Source organism: Scyliorhinus torazame, chromosome 23, assembly GCF_047496885.1.
Source record: "Scyliorhinus torazame isolate Kashiwa2021f chromosome 23, sScyTor2.1, whole genome shotgun sequence".
Lineage (NCBI taxonomy): Eukaryota > Metazoa > Chordata > Chondrichthyes > Carcharhiniformes > Scyliorhinidae > Scyliorhinus > Scyliorhinus torazame.
The window spans coordinates 22,375,010-22,395,620 of NC_092729.1; positions in this window are offsets into that span (position 1 = coordinate 22,375,010).

A 20,611-nucleotide genomic window follows, 5' to 3' on the forward strand; every position below is an offset into this window, starting at 1 on the left:
TAGCTGTTCGGGTTAACAGATTCATGAATCAATTAATACATTGCCCCAGGTTCAAACACCGACACAATACAACAGAAATTGGAATTAATTTCTGGAAGAATGGAAGTGAACCAAACCAGGAAGTGGATGGGGACACAGTTAGAGTCTTTTCGGGCTGTTCAAATATCTGAAACAGCAGTTTCTGTTTGAGCACATCAATACGAAACACACACATATTTGCACATTGTACTGTGTGCACCCATTACAAAGTTTCGTCAACCACCTGCATAAAAGATTCAGATTTTCAGTGTGAAAGATTGGTAAAACAGAGCGCCAGATACTTGGAATGGGGTTATCACTCAGACCCCAAGTAATGATCTCAAAATTGAATCGAATTATTTAACACCAGTTTGCGACGCACACTCCACACAATTCTACACTGACAGGTACTCCCATAATACATGGGCACTAGAGGGGAAATCGCATATTCCACTCTGTTTAGTAACATACACTCGGAGCAACTCGAAAACTGACAGATATCTACATTTATCAATGGTCAGATATCCAACCCGAGTTACCTTTCTGAACAAACAAAACCAGAATTGACAGATGCACTCACTAATAGATATTTACTGTGGTTATGTATTCGACTGCGATTAATAAACACAGTCAGTACAATTCTACACCGACAATTGCTCTCAGGAAAACATTGCCACTTGAATCAGGTAATCCTATCTGATTTGCAACCCTCATTCTGTTTCGTATTCCTGCTAATACCGTCCTTCAAAACGATGTATAAATTTAAGTCTGGGTTCAAATTTCAAGATATGAAATGAAACACAATAACTGGAGATTTCCGTTGGGCTGTAAGTTATGAACATGGGCGGCTCATTCGTTGAGGAAATCGTGTGATCCCACAGAGCTAATTCGGGTAATTCGTTTGAAGACAGATGAGATCAATGATCACGTGCCTGCATAACGGTAACCATCGGCTCAGCAGGAAGTTTAATAAGTATATTAAGTGTAAAACCGGACAATCTCAATCACAGGTTTACATAACTGCGCTGAGCAGAGTAACTTACCAGGAACACCAATAAAAACAAGGGACGTGTAAAAGACTTTCCTGATAGTTGCAAATGTTTCCAGCATCTTCACTGTGAATTGATAGGATCCTTCCGGCTGCAGTTAATGCCTTGCTGTTAATTTGTAAGGGGCTTTATGACGGAAGCTTTTCAGTTATACCATCTTGGATCACCGCAGGGAAATTGAAGTTGCAACATCAGTTATCTTTCTGTTAGCGAACAAACAGATTGCGACATTGAGTTGTTTCATACAGTTTATTTCTGACTTTGAATCTTCACATTCCAAATATTTGTAACACGTTAATTAACTATACAAATGAGAACATTTGATGTACGTTCAGTATTGCTGTTCACACAAACACCATAATTTCCAGCTCGCATGTTTTGAAAGAAAAGTGAAATACGATGTCAGTTAGTAATATTGAAGCATATGAGGTTAGGGACAATATATTAGCGTGTATTGAGAACTGATGAGAGACACAGGGCAGAGAGTAGGAAGAAATGGGCCTTTGCCCCTATGGCAGCTGATGACTAGTGGCGTCAGCAAGGATCAGTTCATAGAATCATCATAGAATTTACAGTGCAGAAGGAGGCCATTCGGCCCATCGAGTCTGCACCGGCTCTTGGAAAGAGCACCCCACCCAAGGTCAACACCTCCACCCCATCCCCACAACCCAGCAACCCCACCCAACACCAAGGGCAATTTTGGACACTAAGGGCAATTGATCATGGCCAATCCACCTAACCTGCACATCTTTGGACTGTGGGAGGAAACCGGAGCACCCGGAGGAAACCCACGCACACACGGGGAGGATGTGCAGACTCCACATAGACAGTGACCCAAGCCGGAATCGAACCTGGGACCCTGGAGCTGTGAAGCGATTGTGCTATCCACAACGCTACCGTTCTTGGGCACTGTCTATTCACAACATACTTCAGCAATTTGGATAAAGAAAACAGATGCAATGTTTTAAAGTTTTCTGACGACCATAAAATAAATCCATCATTTTACTTTTTGTTATCTCGTTCTTGATGTTCCTAATCTATTTTATATGGCGGCGGATCAGAGGTTTGTAGTATGTTTCCGTATCAACACATGCGTTTGTCCAGGAATTGGGCTTCATGCTACAGCTTCTGAGTTGCTGCACCAACACTGTTATTTATGCCGTGACGCAGACTATGTTCAGCGTGCAACTGAAGCATGTTCTTAAATACCCATTAACTCAAATAGTCGTCAAATGATTCAATAAATAATTAGAAGAAACAAGCCATGACATCATTCCAGCATTTTCTAATATAATTCTAGTGAACAGAAGGGGTGCTGTAGTTATAATACGGAGGTATAAAAGGACCGTTTTTTGCGGTAACAGAGCGATGTCAGCCGGTCCTCACTCCAAGAAGTCAATGTGGTTCCCCTTTAGCGATGCGGCAAACTTATGGGCCTGATATGATTATAAAAGGCTCACGTCCATTGTCTCTATTTTTGTAAAGTTTTGGAGGGCCTGTGGAAATAGAATTGCAGCGGCTGGGGCTGGCTCTATGATAACGGTGTAGAGATGTTGGTAACCGAGACAGAAAGAGAAGAACGCGTGAAATTAGTCTCGCTGGTACCAGAAAGGCCACAGGCCCGTGGTCCTGAAATAATTACAGAGAGACGGCTGTAGATTGCACCAGCGGTAAATGTCAGTTGGGTTCCTGGACACTAAACGCTGAGGCTGTCTTAACTAAGCGAGAATCACATATTTTACAGAGGAACTTTGACAGAGGATTAGCTGTGGCAGCTCAGCTGGGACAAGGCGTGATCCGATTGTAATAGCATGTAATCAATGTTTCTCTATGGAAGCAGGGCAGAGTGAGATTAGTCACTGTCGTTCCAGTGTATGTCTATAATACTCTGGGAACAAACTCTGTCGCCTGCATTATGTCACAAGGTTCTTTTTCAAAGCCTAGATTCCAAAACTCAAAATCGGCGACCTCAACTAATTGGACCAAAGCACTCATTCCTGGCATAATTCCACTGCCAGTCCTCAGATGTCCTATCCGCCATTATAGTTTCTCATACAGATTGCATAGGGAGACCTGAGACCATGTGGCTCCCCACCTTATTCATGCTCGGTCCAGGTTACCCACATGGAGTCCCATAATCGCGATGACACAGGAAACTCCCACTCTTTCTGTGATCTTTCCACTTCCATTGGACTTTGTACTTGGACATATATCGATTGATCGCACTGATTCGGTACCGTGTAATTACCCAGACCCTTCCCTCACTCCTCTTCCGTCGTTTTTCCCACATGTCCATTTCCCAGTATACTCGGCCCCGTGTCGCATGCAGCCACCTTCCATCACACGCATCGAACGATGGTTGAATGTCAGAGATAAATCATCTTTATGCCCCCCGGGTTTCTCGTTAAAAAAAAATTTCATCTCGTTTTTTGCTCCCCGAGATAGCGCTCAAATTCAGATTTATTTTAGGGGTTGATGGCGGAGAATGAATTTACACCGTCCACCTGATCATCTGTAAATATGTTTGATGCCGGATTACCAAAATCGGAATAATGTAACGGGTGCTGAATGTTTAGCAGTTCGGTCTGTAAAGCATTAAAGGTGGCCATCCTTGTCCTACAAAGAACAAAGAACAAAGAAATGTACAGCACAGGAACAGGCCCTTCGGCCCTCCAAGCCCGTGCCGACCATACTGCCCGACTAAACTACAATCTTCTACACTTCCTGGGTCCGTATCCTTCTATTCCCATCCTATTCATATATTTGTCAAGATGCCCCTTAAATGTCCCTATCGTCCCTGCCTCCACTACCTCCTCCGGTAGTGAGTTCCAGGCACCCACTACCCTCTGCGTAAAAAACTTGCCTCGTACATCTACTCTAAACTTTGCCCCTCTCACCTTAAACCTATGCCCCCTAGTAATTGACCCCTCTACCCTGGGGAAAAGCCTCTGACTATCCACTCTGTCTATGCCCCTCATACTTTTGTATACCTCTATCAGGTCGCCCCTCAACCTCCTTCGTTCCAGTGAGAACAAACCGAGTTTATTCAATCGCTCCTCATAGCTTATGCCCTCCATACCAGGCAACATTCTGGTAAATCTCTTCTGCACCCTCTCTAAAGATTCCACATCCTTCTGGTAGTGTGGCGACCAGAATTGAACACTATACTCCAAGTGTGGCCTAACTAAGGTTCTATACAGCTGCAACATGACTTGCCAATTCTTATACTCAATGCCCCGGCCAATGAAGGCAAGCATGCCGTATGCCTTCTTGACTACCTTCTCCACCTGTGTAGCCCCTTTCAGTGATCTGTGGACCTGTACTCCTAGATCTCTTTGACTTTCAATACTCTTGAGGGTTCTACCATTCACTGTATATTCCCTACCTGCATTAGCCCTTCCAAAATGCATTACCTCACATTTGTCCAGGTTAAACTCCATCTGCCATCTCTCCGCCCAAGTCTCCAGACAATCTAAATCCTGCTGTATCCTCAGACAGTCCTCATCGCTATCCGCAATTCCACCAACCTTTGTGTCGTCTGCAAACTTACTAATCAGACCAGTTACATTTTCCTCCAAATCATTTATATATACTACAAAGAGCAAAGGTCCCAGCACTGATCCCTGTGGAACACCACTGGTCACAGCCCTCCAATTAGAAAAGCATCCCTCCATTGCTACCCTCTGCCTTCTATGGCCTAGCCAGTTCTGTATCCACCTTGCCAGTTCACCCCTGATCCCGTGTGACTTCACCTTTTGTACTAGTCTACCATGAGGGACCTTGTCAAAGGCCTTACTGAAGTCCATATAGACAACATCTACTGCCCTACCTGCATCAATCATCTTAGTGACCTCCTCGAAAAACTCTATCAAGTTAGTGAGACACGACCTCCCCTTCACAAAACCGTGCTGCCTCTCACTAATACGTCCATTTGCTTCCAAATGGGAGTAGATCCTGTCTCTAAGAATTCTCTCCAGTAATTTCCCTACCACTGACGTAAGGCTCACCGGCCTGTAGTTCCCGGGATTATCCTTGCTACCCTTCTTAAACAGAGGAACAACATTGGCTATTCTCCAGTCCTCCGGGACATCCCCTGAAGACAGCGAGGATCCAAAGATTTCTGTCAAGGCCTCAGCAATTTCCTCTCCAGCCTCCTTCAGTATTCTGGGGTAGATCCCATCAGGCCCTGGGGACTTATCTACCTTAATATTTTTTAAGACACCCAACACCTCGTCTTTTTGGATCACAATGTGACCCAGGCTATCTACACCCCCTTCTCCAGACTCAACATCTACCAATTCCTTCTCTTTGGTGTATCATAACATCATGTGCACGCGGTGGTTCAATAAAACTCAAGACATTGATTTAGAAAAAAAGTTAATACGTGCATTCACCTCCATTTTCAGTTGATCCCAACGTTGGAGCGTTTTGTGTAATAGTTCACTCGAACCGACTAACACATGAATGAGGAATATTGGGAGGACATTCGGTCGTGTCAGGCCACTTACTTTTTCGGTAGCATCTTGTCATCTCAACTCAAAAGTACATCGAACTACATTTTACACTCTTGCTGACCAAGTAGCTGCTTATGTCTGATTTCAAACATTTAATGTTACAGCGTTAAAGGTTGTCATATACATGCATTGCGACAACACATTAGGGCCATCCAGGCCCGTCAGCATTTTGCGATCCAGTATTGACCGAACCAAATACCTCTGCAACACGAGCAGCTCCGTTCAGTTTTACTTACACAATGTGTGCCCACATCAATTATACTGCCATGCATTCCCCTACAATTGCAACTCCTGCAAACATGTACGACGTCTCACTTTGATGGATTGACACAAAACCCAAGTAAATTTCCGTTATTTGATATTTGTATTCGCAGCTGCATAGAATAATCTGCTTACAAACCTGAAAGGGCTTCATCCTGCTCTCAAATTCGCCATTCAAATTGAGAATTCAAATTTTGTCTGCCGTTTCTTTACGGTTGAGAAATTGACCATTAGTTTACCTATCACAGTTTAACAACAGCTTCCCTACATTGGTCAACATTTGCGCAGTTGGGCGCGCAATAAAAATCGCCTCATCGTCAAATATGTAGACAAGTTCTGAGCCATTTCTTCCACCAATGCTGAAATTGGGTTGACCAATGACATCTTGTCAGATATTAGCTCCCCCTAATCAGTTACCTACATGCTCTCTGTTGCGCATGAATTATTAATGGTAGCAGATCTTATATTCTGCAAAGTGCTCATTCTACAGCAGATTCATCTATAAGGGTGACATTCTCCTGAACCTGAGTTGATGCTGAAACGAGACATTTAACATAGAACATAGAACATTACAGCGCAGTACAGTTCCTCGATGTTGCGCCGACCTGTGAAACCACTCTAAAGCCCATCTACACTATTTCCTTATCGTCCAATGACCATTTGAATGCCCTCAGAGTTGGCGCGTCCACTACTCTTGCAGGCAGGGCATTCCACGCCCTTACTACTCTCTGAGTAAAGAACTTACCTCTGACATCTGTCTTATATCTTTCTCCCCTCAATTTAAAGCTATGTCCCCGCGTGCTAGACATCACCATCCGAGGAAGAAGGCTTCAACTGTCCACCCTATCCAATCCTCTGATCATCTTGTACGCATCAATGAAGTCACCTCTTAACCTTCTTCTCTCTAACGAAAACAGCCTCAAGTCCCTCAGCCTTTCCTCATACGATCTTCCCTCCATAACCAGGCAACATTCTGGTAAATCTCCTCTGAACCCTTTTCAATGCTTCCACATCCTTCCTATAATGCGGTGACCAGAATTGCACGCAATACTCTAAACGCGGCCGCAGCAGAGTTTTGTACTGCTGCAACATGACCTCATGGCTCCGAAACTCAATCCCTCTACCAATAAAAGCTAACACACCGTACGCCTTCTTAAGAACCCTCTCATCCTGGGTGGCAAATTTCCGGGATCTATGTACAAGGACACCGAAATCTCACTGCTCATCCACACTGCCAATAATCTTATCATTAGCCCAGTACTCTGTCTTCCCGTTATTCCTTCCAAAATGAATCACCGCACACTTTTCTGCATTAAACTCCATTTGCCACCTCTCAGCCCAGCGCTGCAGCTTATCTATGTCCCTCTGTAACTTGTAACGTCCGTCCGCACTGTACACAACTCCACCGACATTAGTGTCATCTGCAAATTTACTCACCCATCCTTCTACGTCCTCCTCCAGGTCATTTATAAAAATGACAAACAGCAGTGGCCCCAAAACAGATCCTTGTGGTACACCACTAGTAACTGTCCTCCAGACTCAACACGTCCCATCTACCACCACCATTTGTCTTCTTCCAGCTAGCCAATTTCTGATCCAAACTGCTAAATCTCCCTGAATCCCATGCCTCCGTATTTTCTGCAGTAGCCCCCCGTGGGGAACCTTATCAAACGCGTTACCTGAAATCCATATACACCACATCAACTGCTTTACCCTCATCCACCTGTTTGGTCACCTTCTTAGAACTCAATAAGGTTTGTGAGGCACGACCTACCCTTCACAAAACCGTGTTGACTATCTCTAATCAAATTATCCCTTTCCAGGTGAGTATACATCCTATCTCTTATAAGCCTTTCCAAGATTTTGCCCACAACAGTAGTAAGTCTCACTGGTCTATAGGGATTGTTTCTACTCCCCTCCTTGAACAAGGGGACAACATTTGATATCCTCCAGTCTTCCGGCACTATTCCTGTTGACAAAGATGACATAAAGATCAAAGCCAAAGCCTCAGCAATCGCCACCCTAGCTTCCCAGAGAATCCTAGGATAAATCCCATCCGGCTCAGGGGACTTATCTATTTTCACACTTTCCAGAATAGTTAACACCCCCTCCTTATGAACCTCAAGCCCTTCTAGTCTAGTAGCCTGAATCTCAGTATTCTCCTCGACAACATTGTCTTTTCCCTGTGTGAATACTGACGAAAAATATTCATTTAGCACCTCTCCTATCTCCTCGGAATCCAAGCACAACTTCCCACTACTGTGTTTGACTGGCCCTACTCTTACCCTAGTCATTAATTTATTGCTGACATATCTATAGAAAGCTTTTACGGGCGATACAAGGCATTAACAATCGGAATGGTAGACTCCACCATTAGAATTTTGCCGCAAAGCTAAGAAGATATTGTGTCCGTCACACAACTGCCAAATTTGATTTGCGGATTTGATTGAAAACTTAATGGAATCAATAAATCAAAAGGTCCGCTGGATGGTAACAAACAACACGGCCTTGACGTTGTTCGCAAAGAACAAGACACAGGCTGTAACGAAATAACCGCTGAGTGTAATACAAGAAGACAGTGTCTAATACAGTCTGTGATTCAGTGAGTGAACAGGATTTGCTTAGTTATCCGACGCATGGTAAATATTAGGCTGGAAATTAATTTTTGAACACCATTCACCGGCTTCTGAAACAGCAGGTCCCAAGATTCTGCCTCTTTCAGCTAATTAAAATGGTCCACGGACATGCTTGATATTTTTTCATTCCTCAATATCGTGACCTTTTTAAACGCAAAATAATCTTGGCAGTTAACTGCCAGTTAACAGGTTGCGGGTACATTCTCCATGGCACCGCAACGACCTATCAGAGTCTACTTCAAAGACAATCAGCACTCTTTTTTAGCTCACGGTCATATGTTGTTGCTTTTACCTTTCGTTGAACCTGTTTGTTCCCTGTCTAGGCCCTTATATTACCTTTATGCTATTTTGCCCTTCATTTTCGTCCATGGATGAGTATTGTACACGACATTTTAAGGGCAAGAAGCCTGTAGCTTTTATTCAAGCAGAGGAATGCAAAAGTATCCATTGGCTTAAAATGGAGATTGACCAGTAACAGAGATATGAGTGAGGTATCGTTTTACTTGATTGGCTGGTGACCAATGATTCGGTCCGACGGCTGTGCACTGCTAGATAGCCAATGCGAATTGTATGCTATTCCGCTGTGATTTTTTCTGAGGCCCGATGTTTAATTTTGGATTCAGTCTGACTCTGCGCAGCCCTGAAGGTACTCAGCAGACCTCGCCTATCCGTGTTTCTCCAAACAGCCTGTGTTTCTGAACTGGCAGAAACACTCATGAGTCTATCTACAGGCAAAGTTATCTTCGAAAAGATGAAGTTCAGACACGACCAACTTCTCCAGCAAGCCAACGGCCTAAATCCGATCCCCGAGCTGTTGGCTCAGCTTAATGAGAAATACGGTGTCTCTCCATAAAGCCTGCTGCCTTGTGAGTACCGCATTTTCCACATTGCAGAGACCCTGACAGAACGGAGCTGCAAAGACAGCCATTCAAGGCAGCACACCAAAGATTCTAATCTGCAAGTTGCTGTGGACATCGGTTTCGAAGGTACCACTAATTGAAGCAAAGACTCTTAACTTCTGACTTTCGTTATATTTAAGCCCCCCCCCCCTGCTCCCCGCGCCCCTTGTGTTTGTCTGTATTCGGTGTAGGGCAATTAAACGTGGGTCGTTAATATTAGCTGATACTTGGCATAGCATCCCGTCAGCCAGTTTTATTTACAGCATATTCTCTGATAGCTCTCGGTATAGGTAAGCAGTAATTGTGTTTACATTTGGATACATGGCGCAGTGGTTTACACTGCTGTATACGGCGCTGAGGACCCGCGGCCTATACCGGCACCGGGTCACTGGCTCTGTGGGGTCAGTATGTTCTCCCCGTGCCTGTGAGTGTTTCACTCACACAACCCAAAGATGTACAGGTTCGATGTAAAGTTGGCCACGTTATATTGCCCTTAATTAGAAAAACAAGTATTGGGTAGTGTACATTTGTAATAAAAAAGCTTTTGGAAACCTGGTGACTGTGATTATTGAGCAGACAAGACACAAAGACTTCGGTTATTTTGATAAGATTTATTGGCCAATTCACTTGTGGGGTGACTCCGGGGAGCTTGGCGCTGGTATTGACTGCGCCCTTGCCCAGGGTGTCATCACATCATTTGTGGCATTCCCAGGATGTTTGGATTGGTAGACGGTTCAGTTGGATCTCAGTATACCTTGAAAAGATGCACCACATTTGTAGTGATTTAACAGGATGGGCGATTCAACTGCCCCGGGGTTTCTTCAAGTGGAAGATGTGCCTCTGGTATATTTACCGGAGCTTCGAAAATAAATTCCTGGCGAAACCGTAGGTCAGACTGAAATTAAGGTACCAAGTAGAGCTACGAGATGGAGGAAATTGACCTGTTGCTCAACATTTATGTTTGAAAGAGATGCAATGAACAAATATTGTGGGAGACTCACTGGTAATTATTCAAATACAGAGTATTTCAATGTCCCACTGAACAGACGACACTTCGAGTTGAAGTTCAGTTTAGACTTTTAGTGCAAGCTATACGCCTGAGCTATAGCCTTCAGACCCCCTCCCATTGTCCAATGTTTTCTGATGATCACGTGAGCGCCAGCTGCTGGATCTCAATTAAACGTATGCATGCAGGCATCCTTGCAGAGACGACACGTGATTGGGCTCTTTACTTACTGTCTTTTCAATTATCTATGTTATCTGTCTCCATAACCTTCCCAGTCTCTCCAAATAGGAGCTCATGTGAGCCCTTAAGTTTATTTCAAACTGATATACAGGAAATTCCTCAATCTACCCTACATTTAGAATTAGCTAATTTATAGTGTCAACTAAAACAATTCGAGATGCAGCAAAAGGTACAGGAGATGAAGCAAAGATGAATGGAGAAAAGTGGAGATGAAGCAAAGAGAGAAGGAGGTGAGGCAAAACTAACAAGGAAATGAAATTAAAGCAAAAGGCCATGGAGATGGAAGTACGTGTTTAGAATTAGAGACAGGGAGAGAGGAACATTCAAAAGAGGGAGAATTCCAGGTTAAGGCATTGGAAATGGGCGGGAAGCTGCCAGTCATTCGAGGGAAGCCTAACCGCAGTACAGGTGCCAGTAATCATTAGTTTAAATTTGTGCCGCCTTCCCGAAATGTTTAAAATGAAGGAGATTTGAGAACCTAGCAATCCAAGTGGAGTGGCCAAGAGAAAAGTGGACATTACGCATGTGGAGCAAATTGCCAGGGTGAGCAAAGGAAGTGTATACCTACCTGTCAGAGCAGGAATCTGATAATTTTTCCACGGTTAATCAGGTTGTAGTGGATGCATGTGCATTGGTCTTTGATGCATAAAGACACAAGTTTCGAAAGTTAAGGTGACAGATTTGAAAGGGATACGCAAAACATTTATAATAGGTGTGCATGAGCATTGCATGGTGAAACTACATGCGTGGCTCTGGGCGACATCAATCTATGAGATCAATTTAACGATTCCTACCTCTACATCATAAGAACGCATGTTAAATACGAGCGGGTGAAAGCTGCCATTATCTCTGACCATTATACAATAATCAGTAAATTCAAATCGTAGTTCCATCAACCTCACAATTTTAAACGGCTAGGAAGTGGACGAGTGAATGGAAGACTGGTGGTTGAGGAACGGAATGGATAGCTGAGAATGCCCCCAGATTCCCCTCCTCAGACTAGGAAGACAGTTACTGAGAGTGACGCTGATACTCAAAAGCCAAGGTGTTACCAATGTAATAGCAATTTCATTCATCATAGTGGATTATTATTTAAATGATAAAATATTAAAACATGCTTCTGTGCAGAGAGACCTGGGTGTGCTAATGCATGAGTCGCAAAAAGTTGGTTTACAGGTGCAAGAGGTGATTAAGAAGGCAAATGGAATTTTGTCCTTCATTGCTAGAGGGATGGAGTTTAAGACTATGGAGGTTCTGCTGCAATTGTATAAGGTGTTAGTGAGGCCACACCTGGAGTATTGTGTTCAGTTTTGGTCTCCTTACTTGAGAAAGGACGTACTGGCACTGGAGGGAGTGCAGAGGAGATTCACTAGGTTAATCCCAGACCTGAAGGGGTTGGATTACGAGGAGAGGTTGAGTAGGCTGGGACTGTACACGTTGGAATTTAGAAGGATGAGGGGGGATCTTATAGAAACATGTAAGATTATGAAGGGAATAGATAGGATAGATGCGGGCAGGTTGCTTCCACTGGCGGGTGAAAGCAGAACTAGGGGGTATTGCTTCAAAGTAAGGGGAAGTAGATTTAGGACTGAGTTTAGGAGGAACTTCTTCACCCAAAGCGTTGTGAATCTATGGAATTCCTTGCCCAGTGAAGCAGTAGAGGCTCCTTCATTAAACGTTTTAAAGATAAAGATAGATAGTTTTTTGAAGAATAAAGGGATTAAGGGTTATGGTGTTCGGGCCGGAAAGTGGAGCTGAGTCCACAAAAGATCAGCCATGATCTCATTGAATGGTGGAGCAGGCTCGAGGGGCCAGATGGCCTACTCCTGCTCCTAGTTCTTATGTTCTTATGTTCTATGTTGCAAAACATGTCCATGGACTTGTAGGAATCCATAAGAAAGATTTGGAAAGAGGAAGAAAAGTAAGGAATACGATACGACACACTGTAGATTTAACTGACCTAAGAGGACGCCAGTGAACACGGCTATGGAAGCCGGTGTGCGGAATGCGGTAGAGGAGAGATATTCCTAATTTCTGTCGAATGGCAGGATCACACAATTTTCCTGGACGGGGGTAGTCAGAACCATTTGCCATAACTATTTGAATGGACACATGTGGTATTCAAACCCTCGGATTAGGCAAGGAATTCATTCTTTCTTCCACAGATCTGAAAGAATGTTGAGGTAAGAGTGAAGAGGACAGGTCGAAGTTGCATCCTAATTCCAATCTATGAAGTAAAATTGGAGTGCGATTCAGTGTCGGGCCCAGTATTTGTCCCAACGTAAGTGAATTATCGAATAAATCGTATTTTCCGAATATCGTTACTCCTTGACTGTTCCGATCAATTACAGGTACCACATTTATAAGTAACACATTAACACACCATTTACTAATAACAAGAAGAATATATCTAACGGGTCAATGGTCTGCCAGTTTACCTAAACACACAACCTCCTCCCACCTTTGACCCAGGCACGCACAAGACAGACGCAAAGTAAGGATAGAAAACGATTAGAAGAAATTAGGGATCAGAGGGAAAAGGTTGAGGTGAGTCTTTACTTCACTGGTTGTGGCCTCTGGGAATACATTTGCTCATGAAAATGAGATCCGCAGAATTCTGTCGTTTGACCACCGATGGAGCTTGGCACAGGTTGTTCAGGCCAGAGAATATCAAATCGACGGCTCAGGTGATGCTGCACAAGGGTTGTTCAGATCAGAGTTTTCGTCTCCCTGTGAAATTACTGGGCTTTCACTCTGGAATTAGCAGACTTTCATTACCCGGATTCTTGTACATCACACTGGCTGTATTATCACTAATACTCTTACTTTAAGTTTTAAAGTGAGCTCTTCCCAGCACTTCAGACAGGGAGTTGAGAGTTCTACTGACCTGTGGAAAAACGGCTCGTGCTTCCGTATTCAAGTGATATATTTATCGGCTCATAGAGTCAAAGATGTTTACAGCATTAAAACAGACCCTTCGGCCCAGTTTATCCGTGCCGCCCAGTTTCTGTCATTAAGCTATTCCCACTTGCCCACATTTGGATCACATGATTCCATACCAACCCTGCCCATGTATCTGTCAAACTGTTTTTAAAAGGAAGGAATTGTACCCGCCTCTACCACTGCCTCTGACAGCTCATCCCAGATGGTCAACACCCTTTGTGTGAAAAAACGACCACTTTGGTTTCTTCTGCACCTCTCCCCTCTCACCTTAAACCTATGCCCTCTAGTTCTAGACCACTCTATCTTTGGGAAACGATGCAGACTACCTACTTTATCTATGTTCTTCATCACTTTATAGACCGCAATACGATTATCCCTAAGCCTCCGAAGCTCAGGGAAAATGTCCCAGCTTACCCAGCCTCTCTTATAACACACACCAACAGGTCCTGGTAGCATCCTCGTAAATCTCTTCTACACTCTTTCTAGTTTAACAGTATCCTTCCTATAATAGGGTGACCGGGTGAACACAGTATTTGATGCGTGGTATTTTGCAACTTCAACAAGACGTCCCTACTCGAGTATTAAATATTCTGACCAATACAATCTAGGATGCTGAATGCCTTCTTCACCACCCTGTCCAACTCCAACTTCGTCTTCAAGGAACCATGAATCAGTACCTCTCTTTGTTCTGTACATTTAGATGGTTGTTTGTGCTTTTAAGCAAGAACATCCCCACAGGTCCAGCAGGAAAGCGTCTGTTAATCGCCTGGCAAAGAGAGGGAAGATGGCACGGTGATTGTCCCCTACCTTCTCGCTGACCTTCATTCGCAGAACTGACAAAAGGGAGCTGGCTTCATATGACCCGTCTTTCTCCTGGAAGATCCTAACTGGATCCAACAATCAAAGGCAGGAATAGGAGACGTCTGTGAATTATACGTTCACCGATAGGCTGTTCGCCACGACTGTCAATTTAACATTATATGTTCTGCCACAGAACCTGAAGGGACGTCATCGTTTAGTCAAACAGGACAGGGTGGCTCAGTGCCCAAAGGCCTTTTTTTAAACAAAAATTCCAAAGGGTGCAGGAAGATTGTAGCAGCTAACCAGAAGTGAGTAGATGAAAACAGGCAGCAGGGCTGGTCTTAAAAATGTATGCAGGACAGACAAAAAGTTATAAAACGAGGTCCGAATAAACATCCCCCTCACCGAGAGACACCCCCCCCCCCCCCTCAAACCCCCCCCCCCCCAAATGGAACCTCAGGACACGGATGAGGACTGCAAGCCACACAAAACGAACACATACCTGTAAAACATAGCCATAATTTATCCCCTGCCTTCTTTCAACATTAATAGCAACTTAACTTTTAAAGACATGATAAAGTACTTGCGTACGGAATATTGCCTCCAGAAAATAGAGAGATTGTCTTCATATGAACTTAGAACATAGAACATAGAACGATACAGCGCAGTACAGGCCCTTCGGCCCACGATGTTGCACCGAAACAAAAGGCATCTAACTTACACTATGCCATTATCATCCATATGTTTATCCAATAAACTTTTAAATGCCCTCAATGTTGGCGAGTTAACTACTGTTGCAGGTAGGGCATTCCACGGCCTCACTACTCTTTGCGTAAAGAACCTACCTCTGACATCTGTCCTATATCTATTACCCCTTAGTTTAAAGCTATGACCCCTCGTGCCAGCCATTTCCATCCGCGGGAGAAGCCTCTCACTGTCCACCCTATCTAACCCCCTGATCATTTTGTATGCCTCTATTAAGTATCCTTCTTTTCTCTAACGAAAAGAATCTCAAATCCATCAGCCTTTCATCATAAGAGTTTCCCTCCATAACCAGGCAACATCCTGGTAAATCTCCTCTGCACCTGCTCCAAAGCCTCCACGTCCTTCCTATAATGCGGTGACCAGAACTGTACGCAATATTCCAAATGCGGCCGTACCAGTGTTTGTACAGCTGCAACATGACCTCCTGACTCCGGAACTCAATCCCTCTACCAATAAAGGCCAACACTCCATAGGCCTTCTTCACAACCCTATCAACCTGGGTGGCAACTTTCAGGGATCTATGTACATGGACACCTAGATCCCTCTGCTCATCCACACTTCCAAGAAATTTACCATTAGCCAAATATTCCGCATTCCTGTTATTCCTTCCAAAGTGAATCACCTCACACTTCTCTACATTAAACTCCATTTGCCACCTCTCAGCCCAGCTCTGCAGCTTATCTATATCCCTCTGTAACCTGCTACATCCTTCCACACTGTCGACAACACCACCGACTTTAGTATCATCTGCAAATTTACTCACCCACCCTTCTGCGCCTTCCTCTCGGTCAGGGATAAAAATGACAAACAGCAACGGCCCCAGAACAGATCCTTGTGGTACGCCACTTGTAAATGAACTCCATTCTGAACATTTCCCATCAACCACCACCCTCTGACTTCTTTCAGCTAGCCAATTTCTGATCCACATCTCTAAATCACCCTCAATCCCCAGCCTCCGTATTTTGTGCAATGCCTACCGTGGGGAACCTTATCAATAACGTTGCAATAACTATTGCAACAATGTCTCTGACAGACAAGTCTTGCCTTCGCTGTTTAAATGTCTTTGTAGACTCACGTAGTGAGGAGTCAGGAATGATCTGAGGCGCCCAGAATCGATTCTTCCTCCAACACGGCCGTCGTTCTTTCAGACACGCCTTGGTGTTCGTGGGACTGCATCCGTTCTTCCGCTGTCTGAAATATGTCGATCAGGCACCACGCCTCAGTTTCCAATTAGTCCCTGTGATCAGAGACGGCTATCGTGGGTCACCCATTTTGAGGTTCTGGACAGGAACGAAGTGCCCTCTGCTGCTTCCATACAGCTATGTTTATATTCCTTTAGCACCTTGACTGCACTTGCCGCTTACCGTCCTTCATGTGCCACCAACAGTCCTTCTTGATTGCCTCAAGAATTAAGCCTCAATTTGAGGTTTACAGCAACTAGACTACAAGTAAGATTGTCAAAGCTTTCTGAATTAGTAGTTCAAACTAACAGACTCTGTTCTACTCCAACAGCCTTACAGTCTCTTGGCCTTGAGAGGAACGTCCCCGCTATTAAATCCGCTGAGCTCTCAGCCCTCTCAGACTGGATTAATTGTGATGACGGACGCGATTCCAGCGCCTGCATCTCCACTTTCAGAATCAGAGCACAGGACTTCCGTGACTCAATACAGTTTGGGTTCTCCTGGCCCCTGCATCTGCAGACCCACTACATGATTCGCCAACTAATATCCCTTAACTCAGGAAATGAACAATCACTTGTTCCAATCACGTCACCCTCCGATGCACACACATCGAGAATCTCAAAGCGGCACTGTGACTCTTCAAAAGGATGTGGCTTAAGCAGGCGCTCGCATGGTAGCAGTCCCCAGTCCTTACTGTCTCGGCATGCCCAACCGATGCTGCCCAGTCAAGTAGTCTTTCCTTCACAGCAGGCCTGCCCTAGGAACTCCTTTCAGCTGAAGGGGATGGCATTGAGTTCATTGCAAGCGACGGTTACAAAGTACATTATGGCAAGTCCAATTCACCCATTTCCACCAGGTTCCTAACTCCTTTACTAGCTTTGAAAGGATTCCTCGCCAGTGGTGGAAGTTCCCTTCGTGACGAGTCTACTCACGGACAACTGTCCATCATCACATCATAATCAGAGACTAGGTCAAAGTCAAGACTGCCATCGAACTCTTCCTACTTGCCTTCGGCTTTTCAACCACGATTTATCCTAAATTCATCATTGGGATGTGGATCGGCGTCAAAACTTTCGTCTGACTCCTTCTCCGTACCAACACTCTTGCAACAACTGTTTATTCGTACCATCAGCACCAAGGTCAAAGTCAAGATTCTCATATAATTCATCATCCTAATGTTCATCTTCGGTCTGAAGATGCTCAGGACCTGGGTCAGCAGAATGTTCAATTCAAACACTCTCAACATCCATCACAAACACTTTCACAGTGCCATTCACGGCCCAATGAGGTTTCTTCGCTGCTGCATGCCCTAAGTTCGGCATTTCAGGCGCTAACTGCAGGACATAGTTCGGACTCTCGTTCCTGATGGGTGAATCTACAAACTTCACTCCTGCTAAATCGTACCACTAAAACTATTCCTTCCACTTGGAATTCCGTTACCACTCCAACAACTGCTGGACCTGCCACGAAATCAAACTGCACACGCATGTTCTACAATGAAACTGGCATAAAGAAATCCTACCATCGCATTTACTAATACCTGAGTATTCAACAAGCTCTCTGGAGGAAAAAGCTAATCCTTTTTCAGCACAAGAGTTTGCGTTGTACCCTCTCTCTTAAAATCGTTACGGTTTGGGTATCTCTGTCGATGAAAATGGGGTGACGTTCCGCTTAGTCTCAACACCGTCATATCTGACATCTACCTCGCGCTCAAAACTTGCCCCCACAGCCAGCAGTGTTCACCTTAGATCCCAGATGTCCAGTTAAAACTACAATTTTCACCGGCGCTTTCTCCACTTCCGCTTCTTTCTCCCAATCATCGTTCCAACATTGCTTCCAAAATGTCTTCCAAAAGTGATTAATCTTTTTACAATGTTAAAACCTGGGCTGCCAAGTCTCACATCTACCCCGATGCCTTCCTTTGTTGTCTGTGTGAGAGATCTGCAAGCCTCCGCAGTTATTCACTACTTTCCGTGGCTACCTGCCTTCGTCTCACTCGCATACCCGCTATAGTTTTCAAAATAATGCTGATGAAACAAAATTTAAGTCGATGACAAACTCACACTCGTCAGCCATCACTGCTGCTTGCCCAGCAGTGTGCACCTCTGCTTTTCAACATAGTTTCTTATTTTCGAAGGGAAGGAATGCTTCACTCCTCTAAGCGGTTGAGGTGCAGATGCCGGCGTTGGACTGTGTGGTCACTGTAAGGCGTCTTACAACACCAGGTTTAAGTCTAATAGGTTTGTTTCGAATCCCGAGCATTCGTAGCGCAGCTTCGTCATCAGTTGGTGAAGAGTTGGGGTACACAAACACATATATAGACAACGTCAATGATGCAAGATGATACTTTGAATGCGAGTCTTTGCAGGTAATAGTGTCTTTACAGGTCTAGAGGGTCCGACTGGAGAGAGGTTAATGAGGTGTGACTACTCTCAAGCCAGGACAGTTGGTATGATTTCACAAGCCCAGGCCAGATGGTGGGCGATGAATTGAATGAGAAACGAATCCCAGGTCCCGGTGAGGTCCGCATGTTTGCGGAACTTGGCTATTAGTTTCTGCTCGGCGATTCTGCGTTGTCGCACGTCCTGAAGGTCGACTTGGAAGGCACTTACCCGAAGATCAGAGGCTGAATGCCCTTGAGTGCTGAAATGTTTCCAGACTGCAAGGGAATATTCCTGCCTAGCGTTTGTCGCCTGATGTCCATTGATCTGTTGTGGCAGCGTCTGCATGGTCCCAATGTACCACGCCTCGCACATCCTTTCCTCCAGCATATGGCGTAGACAACGTTGGCCGAGTAGAACGAGTATGTACTACGTACCTGGTGGGTGGTGTTCTCACGTGCAATGGTGGTACCCATGTCGATGATCTGGAACGTCTGGCAGAGGTTATGATAGGGTTATGTGGTGTCCTAGTCTCTGTTCTCCTGAAGGCTGGCGTGTTTGCTGCAAACAATTGTATGTTTGAGGTTGCGCGGTTGTTTGAAGACAAGTATGATGTTCATCTCTATCGTCTTTGAGGAACCCACCTCTTCAGTCACCTGATGAAAAAGCTGGCCTCCGAAAGGTAGTGACTCCCCCGAAAATCTCTTGGACTTTAACCTGGTGTTTCAAGACTTCTTACTGTGCCTTTAAGAAAATGACGTCTCTCAGATCCTCATCGGCAGCCGTAACTCGTAATGTTCTGCTTAACTCACTCAAATTCTGCATAGGTCTCTCCCGACATCCTAGACAGAATCCAGAATTGGTGTCTATATGCTTAAGGAAATAATTCGTATGTATCTAGAATAGCCTTTTTCACGAAGTCATAATACCTTGTGACCTACTCTGACATGGCAGCATAAACCTCCTTTGCCGTCCCTGTGAAGTTGATCGGCAGGGGGAATGTCTACTTCTCTTTTGGCCACTCTAATTGGGTTGCTATTTTCCCGAATACCCTGAAGAAAATTCCCACTTAATTCTCTTCAAATTTTTGGAGAGTCTGCATAAACCAGATTTATAAATAAAATATTCACAAACTGTTTATGTATAACAAGAATACAAGATGAACATATAATGGAAATAATGGAATAATTGTTCACTCGTCTACTTTTTCAAAGAATACCGTTCAGCCCTCCGTCCTGACACATACAAGACAAACATGGAGGAGTGGAAGGTTTAAAATAACGGGAAATGAAGGAAAAGTTATCTTAGCTGCTGAGGGTGGGTGTTAGTAGGCGCCGACTCTCTGCGGAACTGATATACACAGGAGGTTCAGTGGGTGCAATTATATCCTTCGACCACCAGATCAGGCCTCCGTCTCCGTGAGAGTCTGCAGCAAATTCTAGGTCCACTTTGCCTTTTCTGCTTGTTTGTTCTCTTTGCAGAAATTCAAGCTGCACTGTGAAGAGACTCCATCTTGGCGTTTCCCAGCCATTCAGATTCAAACATCTGTTACTTTCAAACCAGCCAAAAGGACAGGAATTAAAAGGACGCAGTGGTGAGTGTGATGTGCTGAGCGGACGCACATCAGGTGGCTCGCCTCCTAACTAGAACGAAAACAGTTAATTTCAGAGTCTTTTTGTCTCAAAAAGCCAACGAAAACAGCTTCCAAGCTAAAGACCAACAGTAGCAAAGAGGGTGACGGCGAACGGTAAGTCGCAGGGCCGACGAGAGGGCATAAATGGCTTAAACGAGCACGACCAACGGGAGGACGTGCCGGCGGATCCGCGTGGCGAGGTGGAAGTTTCGGCCGCTGAAGAAGGAGGAGGACCGGTGACGAGAAGAGGCACCGACGCAATTGACAACTTCCCCCTCCACCTC